Here is an 8967-nt window from a genome sequence, read left to right as displayed (position 1 = left end):
TTTTTTTAATGATTGCATGTTGAAATTAAGTTAAATAATCTTATATTAAATATTAAAATTGTTTATTTGTGTGTAATGGGTGGTTTCTTTTGTTAACGAATACTTGAAACCTGAAACGAAAGTAAAATTCTCTGGAAAATACCCTCATTCATTCCTCACTCTAGGCTTTGTTCAGATTTAACCTTGGGTACTTGCCCTTTTCCTTTTCCATCCACTGAAATGGACACTAACAGCTAAACCCAGTGGTCATTTTTTTTTTTAAGTTCTACTGGCATTTGACTGGTCAATTTCTCCTTGAAATTCCTTTTTTCTTTATCCTCAGTATCCTGTGGCTTACAATTTTCTTTCTTTTAAATGTTCTTCTCTGTGTCCTTCATTGACTTTTTCTTCTATAATCAAAGTCAAGTCTCAGACTACATGAAGTCATGCAGGTCTGGGTTCAGGTTCTCGTCCTTTACTGTGAGCTCTGTGAATACAAGGTGATTAATCCTCTTGAATCTCAGCTTTCTGGCCTTTAACACAGACCAGACCTGCCTACTGATTACTTACAGTGTGGAGTACAGACGGGGAAAGAAATATGTAGGATATTTAAGGTAGTTCTTAGCAGAAAGTAACCCCCAATGAAAGAGAGTATTGTTATTCATAGTCATTTGGAACTTCGACTTTTATTTCTACACAGATCTCTAAACCGCAGATTAAGTTATCTTTTCTAGTTCCATGACCATATTCCAGTTGCCACCTTCACCAGTCTGTCTCTCAGCTGTATCAGTTCAAAATATTTAAGACCAAAGCCATCATCTTCCCCTCAAATCAACTCTGAGGTACAGTCTTTTCCTGCTTTTAAGATTCCCAGGGATCCAGGTTCAAACACTCCCGGCTGTTTGACTCAATCTTTTCTCTCTTCACCCATGCTTACTGAGTTCCAAATCTGATCAATTCTGAGAACATCTGATAAGTATCTCTTATTAAAAAAAAAATCACTTATTTGGCTGCGTCGCATCTTACTTGCGGTGTATGGACTCTCTAGTTGTGGTATGCTGGCTCAGTATTTGTGGGGGGTGGGCTTAGTTGCTGCAAGGCATGTGGGATCTTAGTTCCCCAAGCAGGATGGAAACAATGTCCCCCGTACTGCAAAGCAATTCTTAACCACTGCTCCACCAGGGAAATCCTAAGTATCTCTCCTTTTGATTCCTGGTGTCCCTGTTGGTCCCCCTACCTCCCATCTTAGTACCTCGTTAGCTAGTAGCTGGAATATTTCAGCAGACTCTTCAACTCACTCAACTCATCAAGATATTTTGTGCCAGTTTTTTTCTGAGTAATTTTCCTAATGCAAAACTCTGAAAGACCTTCAGAAAAAAAGAAAGTACAAATTCAAAGTTAAAGTTTCAAGCCTTTCTGAAAGGGCTTCATAAACTGATTGTTGTTGTTCAGTTACTAAGTCATGTCCAACTCTTTGTGACCCCTTGGACTGCAGCATGCCAGGCTTCCCTGTCCTTCACTATCTCCTGGAGTTTGCTGAAACTCATCCATTGAGTTGGTGATCCCATCCAACCATCTTATCCTCTGTCATCCCCTCCTCCTTCTGCCCTCAATCTTTCCAAGCATCCAGGTCTTTTCCAATGAGTTCACTCTTCTCATCAGGTGGCCAAAGTATTGGAGCTTCAACTTCAACATTGGTCCTTCCAATGAATATTCAGGACTGATTTCCTTTAGGATGGACTGGCTGGATCTCCTTGTAGTCCAAGGAACTCTCAAGAGTCTTCTCCAACACCACAGTTCAAAAGCATCAGTTCTTTGGTGCTCAGCTTTCTTTATTGTCCAACTCTCACATGCACGGATGACTCCTGGAAAAACCAGAGCTTTGACTATACAGGCCTTTGTTGGCAAAGTAATGTCTCTGCTTTTTAATATGCTGTCTAGGTTGGTCATAACTTTTCTTCTAGAGAGCAAGCGTCTTTTAATTTCATGGCAGCAGTCACCATCTACAGTGATTTTGGAGCCCAAGAAAATAAAGTCTGTCACTGTTTCCGTTATTTCCCCATCTATTTGCTATGAAGTGATGGTACAAGATGTTGTGATATTAGCTTTTTGAATGTTGAGTTTTAAGCCAGCTTTTTCACTCTCCTCTTTCACTTTCATCAAGAGGCTCTTTAGTTTCTCTTTGCTTTCTGCCATAAGGGTGGTGTCATCTGTATATCTGAGGTTGGTTGTTCATATTTCTCCCCTTGTTATTTATTAGCTTGTGATTAGCCCACATCATTTGCTGAATTTGACTATTCACACTCCAGCAAAGTGCAGGAGAAACACAACATTGTCCTCAAGGTTCTATAATCAGGATTTTGTCCCCACCCTCCAAAATCATTGCTCTTTACAAGGTCACTGATGACCCCACATGAGGAAATCCTTTTCCCTGCATTCCTTCTTTACACACTTCCTCTCTTCCTCTCCTTGGTGACAAGGATGATTCCAAGGTTTTTGGCCTGAGGACCCAGAAGAATGGAGGTCTGAATATGTAAAGGAGTGAACTGGAAATATAAGATGGTGACTGGAGACTGGGATGCTTCACTGAGACTATGGATGGATGTGTAACAAAGAGTATGAAATGACAAAAATCTACAGATGGCCATGGGAATGAGTGACTGTAGCAGGATGGATTCAAAGTCATTACAGATGAAGAGACTAAGAAAATGAGAGGTCAGGATATCGTAGATATTGAAACCAAACTGACACTGTCACGTGAAACTCTCAATACGTGTATAATCAATTGAATTGGGGAGGGAGCATTTTGAAGAAATACCCTGAAAGAAATGTTTAGATTAGAACATTACGCCTGGAATGTTTTCCCAAGCTGTATTGGCTAGATCAGAGGTCAGCAAACTTTTGATGTAAAGGACTGGGTTGTAAACACCTCAGCCTTTTGGTTCATGCAGTTTCTGTTGCAACTGCTCAACTCTGCCTCTGCAGCAAGAAACAGCTGTAGACAATACAGAAATGAATGAGTGTGGCTAATTTCCAATAAAACTTTATTTATAAAACAAATGGAGGCTGGGGCACCTCCCAGGACTGCTACGGCCAATTCCTCTGTCCTTGTGGTAAGTCACTGCCCATGCACAGTAGCAGGAAGAGATGAGTTCATGTCCTTCTACTCTGTCATCTTGAACCAATCTGTTCTTGACAAGGATTCTTCTCATTGAAGGGTACTACTAGAAAAATTTTAAAACACTCATGTGACTCGTGTTTCTGATTCCTACCTGTCCTTCCAATGCAGAGTGCCTCCTGAGCAGAAAGGCACTTCCAGCCCTTGACTCACCACTCCAATTTCTTAGGAAGTAAGACAGAAAGAAATGGAAAATAAAGAAGATATAAAGACATTAAGGTGATGAAATTAAGAAATAAAGGTGATGTCTGACTCTCTCACTCAAAAAAAAAAAAAGTGGAAGGCTGAATTTTGTCCACAGGCCATATTTTCCTGGCCCCTGGTCTAGATCAGCGCTGCCCAATCACAGGAAAATTCAAGCCACAAATGCAAACCACATATGTAATTTTCTGTAAGCTACACTGAAATTTTAAGAATCAATTTTTGTTGCTTTTCATGTTTAAGTCGTGTCTGACTCAGCAACCCCATGGATTGCAGCACACCAGGCTTCCCTGCCCTTCACTGTCTCCTGGAGTTTGCTCAAACTCATGTCTGTTGTTTTATCTAGTATAATATATCCAAATATCATTATTTCTGCAATTAATGAACATTAAAAAGGCTTGAGTTATTTTACATTCTTGTTTTCAGATTGAATCTTGTAAATCTCATGTATCTGTAGTACATCTCTTCACATAAGGCATGTTTCAAGTGCTCAATAGTTACACATGACTAGTGGTTACTATACTGGACAATGCATATCTGGATTTTTTCCTAGCTTACCTAAAATCTCAGGCTAAGTGGAAACTAGAGATACCTTTACTAAATTTGTATTGAACCATTTGCTTTCAGCCTCTGAATCCTGTTCTTTTTTGGTAGTAAGATATTACTTGTTTATAGCAAAGTCGAGATGGTTTCAGTGGAGTATCAGTTAAGGTAGGCTATGTCATGCTATGGCAATAAGCAACCCCAGTAGCTTAAAATAAGCCAGCATGGTATATTATAACAACAACTTAACCAAGAATTTAAGCACAATGTCTAGTGATGTCAGTCATCCAATGAATCAGGCTCATGGAGGTTACATCTTGACACAAGATTTAAGGACCCGGGGCAGGAAAGGAACTTGATTTTAAATTTATCTGTTTGCTATGGCTGATTCATATCAATGTATGTCAAAACCCACTGAAAAATTAAATAAATAAATAAATAAAAGTGGGAGAAAAAAAAAGTAAAAAAAAAATTTATCTGTTTGGAGGTATAACGTTGCCTTTACTCACATTTCATTGGCCCAAGTAAATCACATGACTACTTGTAACTTTAAGGATGGCAGGAAAGTAGGATCTTTTTTTTTTTGTTTAAGATCTTTTTCTAATTTTATTTTTTATTTTGTATACAGCACAATAACAAAAATATTCAAAACCTTTAATAATGCGGAGCATTTCCAGCTCTATGCTTCTTCACATGTGTAAGAGATAGACCATAATTCTTTTAGGAAAGTGCTTAAAGACTTGTGTTTAAAGACTGAGAACTCGTGTGATTAGCTGTAATGTCTTGATAGACACTGACAACTGTCTACAAGTTGGCAACCCGTAGACTTCCCCAAATGCCAAGAATTGAGAAATAATCATCATGTAAGAAGTGACTATTCTATAGCCAGGCACAGATGTTTCAGTATTTATGAATTTGGAAGTGGAGCAGGAGGTCATTTGACTGAACACCCATCATGAGTTTGAAGAAAATGTGAAAAGCTTGTGTCATATTGCCAGAATATTCACTTGTGTTCCACTAGGATCAAACATTTTGAGATAGATTTCCTTTAAAGATGCAGCACTAGCAGGCAATGCAATCCAAAACAGAAGGCAAAGTAACTTTCTTTCCCATACCTGATCCTTAAAACTCACATATTGGAAAACTAGGGTCAGCAACTTTTCAATAAATAATACTGGGATAATTTATTATTCAGATGGGTGGGGGAGGAGAAATAGATTCCTACATCTCCCCATATGGAAATGTCAGTTGTGGCTAGATTAAAGACAAAAGCAAAACTCTAAACTTTTAGGAGGAAATATTAAAAAAAATCTTTATGACTCCAGGGTTTGGAAGGATGTATTAAGACACAAAATACACAAACCATTTATCCACTAATTAACTTATTTACTCATTTAACAAATATTATTGAGACTCTACTAGATTTCCAAGTAGGAAAAAAGAGTACATCAAGGCTGTATATTGTTACCCTGCTTATTTAACTTATCTGCAGAGTATATCATGAGAAATGCTGGGCTGGATGAAGCACAAGTTGGAATCAAGATTGCCGGGAGAAATAGCAATAACCTCAGATATGCAGATGACACAACCCTTACAGCAGAAAGCGAAGGACTAAAGAGCCTCTTGATAAACGTGAAAGAAGAGAGTAAAAAAGTTGGCTTAAAGCTCAACATTCAGAAAACTAAGATCATGGCATCTGGTCCCATCATTTCATGGCAAGTAGATGGGAAAACAGTGGAAACAGTGGCAGACTTTATTTTTGGGGGCTCCAAAATCACTGCAGATGGTGACTGCAGCCATGAAATTAAAAGACACTTGCTTATTGGAAGAAAAGTTATGACCAACCTAGACAGCATATTAAAAAGCAGAGATATTACTTTGCCAACAAATGTCTTTCTAGTCAAGACTATGGTTTTTTGAGTGGTCATGTATGGAATGTGAAGTCAAGTGGGCCTTAGAAAGCATCACTACAAACAAAGCTAGTGGATGTGATGGAATTCCAGTTGAGCTATTTCAAATCCTGAAAGATGATGCTGTGAAAGTGCTACACTCAATATGCCAGCAAATTTGGAAAACTCAGCAGTGGCCACAGGACTGGAAAAGGTCAGTTTTCATTCCAATCCCTAAGAAAGGCAATCCCAAAGAATGCTCAAACTACCACACAATTGCACTCATCTCACATGCTAGTAAAGTAATGCTCAAAAATCTCCAAGCCAGGCTTCAGCAATATGTGAACCGAGAACTTCCAGATGTTCAAGTTGGTTTTAGAAAAGTCAGAAGAATCAGAGATCAAGTTGCCAATATCCGCTGGATCATCAAAAAAGCAAGAGTTCCAGAAAAACATCTATTTCTGCTTTATTGACTACGCCAAAGCCTTCGACTGTGTGGATCACAATAAACTGTGGAAAATTCTGAAAGAGATGGGAATACCAGCCCACCTGACCTGCCTCTTGAGAAACCTGTATGCAGGTCAGGAAGCAACAGTTAGAACTGGACATGGAACAACAGACTGGTTCCAAATAGGAAAAGGAGTAGGTCAAGGCTGTATATTGTCACCCTGCTTATTTAACTTATATGCAGAGTACATCATGAGAAACCCTGGGCTGGAGGAAGCACAAGCTGGAATCAAGATTGCCAGGAGAAATATCAATAACCTCAGATATGCAGATGACACCACCCTTATGGCAGAGAGTGAAGAGGAACTAAAAAGCCTCTTGATGAAAATGAAGGAGGAGAGTGAAAAAGTTGGCTTAAAGCTTAACATTCATACTTACCTGGCAGGGGAGATACCATGATCACGAAGGTGGTTTTCCCAGGGCGAGGCTTATCCATTGCACTCCAGATGTGCTGACCCCTGCGATTTCCCCAAATGTGGGAAACTCGACTGCATAATTTGTGGTAGTGGGGGACTGCGTTCGAGCTTTCCCCTGAAAAAGAAAAAAAAAAAAATAAAGCTTAACATTCAGAAAACTAAGGTCATGGCATCTGGTCCCATCACTTCATGGGAAATAGATGGGGAGACAGTGGAAACAGTGTCAGACTTTATTTTTTTGGGCCCCAAAATCACTGCGGATGGTGACTGCAGCCATGAAATTAAAAGACACTTACTTCTTGGAAGGAAAGTTATGACCAACCTAGAGAGCATTTTAAAAAGCAGAGACATTACTTTGCTAACAGAGGTCCATCTGGTCAAGGTTATGGTTTTTCCAGTGGTCATGTATGGATATGAGAGTTGGACTATAAAGAAAGCTGAGTGCCGAAAAATTGATGCTTTTGAACTGTGGTGTTGGAGAAGACTCTTAAGAGTCCCTTGGACTTCAAGGAGATCCAACCAGTCCATCCTAAAGGAAATCAGTCCTGGGTGTTCATTGGAAGGACTGATGCTGAAGCTGAAACTCCAGTACTCTGGCCATTTCATGTGAAGAGTTGACTCACTGGAGAAGACCCTGTTCCTGGAAGGGATTGGGGGCAGGAGGAGAAGCGGACGACAGAGGATGAGATGGCTGGATGGCATCACCAACTTGATGGACACGAGTTTGAGTAAAACTCTGGGAGCTGGTGATGGACAGGGAGGCCTGGTGTGCTGTGATTCATGGGGTCGCAAAGAGTTGGACACGACTGAGCGACTGAACTGAACTGAACTGAACTGTATGGATGTGAGAGTTGGACTATAAAGAAAGCTGAGCACTGAAGAATTGATGCTTTTGAACTGTTGTGTTGGAGAAGACTCTTGAGAGTTTCTTGGACTACAAGGAGATCCAGCCAGTCCATCCTAAAGGAAATCAGTCCTGAATATTCATTGGAAGGACTGATGCTGAAGATGAAACCCCAATACTTTGGCCACCTGATGCAAAGAGCTGACTCTTTGGATGCTGATGCTGGGAAAGATTGAGGGCAGGAGGAGAAGGGGACGACAGAGGTTGAGATGGTTGGATGGCATCACCGACTCGATGGACATGAATCTGAGTAAGCTCAGTTGGTGATGGACAGGGAGGCCTGGTGTGCTGTAGTCCATGGGGTCGGAAAGAGTCAGATACGACGGAGCAACTAAACTGAACTGAACTGAACTAGATGCCAGTCACTGATCTAGGCACTGGGAACAAGAAGAGGATATGATAGATAGAATTCCTCATTACAGAGAATGGAGGGTCTAGTGGGACCATAGAGGCAAAGAACAATACATTTAATTACATGAAAATGAAAATGCTTCTAAAGGACAAAATATGTCACCAACAAAATGGCAATGCATGCCATAGGCTGGGAGAAGGTACTTGGAATACATATAACCAAAAAGGATTAGTATCTGGAATATATAGGGACCCTTCCTAATCAAGAGGAAAAAGACAGACAACCCAATAGAAAAAAGAATAAAAGATATCAAAAAAGAGGGATTTCCCTGGCACTCCAGTGATTATTACTCTGCTTCTACTGCAAAGGGGGCAGAGGATAGCTCAGTTTTGACCCCTGGTCAGGGGACTAAGATTCCACATGCACACACACACAAAAAAAAATTTTAAAAGGTATAGAAAAGTCAATAAATGTGAAGAGATTCTCAATATAATTTGTTATAAGATAAATTCAAATTATACAATCACAAAATCTTATTTAATGCACAGAAGATGAGCAAAAATCGCAAGTCTGACAATACCATGCATTAGCCCGGTGGTGGACCAGTAGGCTTGCTATGAAACGCTGTGCTGTCCTCTGCTTGGTTGCTGTCATGTGTGGCTCTTTGTGACCCCAGGTCTGTAGCCCACCAGGCTGCTCTGTCTATGGGGATTCTCCAGGCAAATACTGGAGTGGGTAACCTATCCCTTCTCCAGGAGAACTTCCCAACCCAGGAGTCAAACCGGGGTCTCCTGCATGGCAGGCGGGTTCTTTACCAGCTGAGCTACCAGGCAAGCCCATGGAAGGCTGGGGAGAATGCAAATAAATATGACTATTTTGGAAAGCAATTTGGCAATATATATTAAGGCTTAAAATGTTCCTACCCTCCCACCCAGTAATTCTACTTCCAGGTACACACCCTAGTGAATTTTTCATGTGGACTCAAGAGGACCAACAAT

General features: G+C 40.3%; 1 non-coding gene across 1 annotated transcript; it reads left to right on the top strand.

The window, feature by feature from the left end:
* Nucleotides 1-6667: 6667 nt before the first annotated feature.
* On the top strand, nucleotides 6668-6831 carry LOC136153094 (U1 spliceosomal RNA). Its single transcript, XR_010660335.1, has one exon. It is a non-coding gene; the product is annotated as a U1 spliceosomal RNA (small nuclear RNA).
* Nucleotides 6832-8967: the final 2136 nt, after the last annotated feature.

Source organism: Muntiacus reevesi, chromosome 22, assembly GCF_963930625.1.
Source record: "Muntiacus reevesi chromosome 22, mMunRee1.1, whole genome shotgun sequence".
NCBI lineage: Eukaryota > Metazoa > Chordata > Mammalia > Artiodactyla > Cervidae > Muntiacus > Muntiacus reevesi.
This window is presented reverse-complemented; position numbering and strand designations above follow the sequence as displayed.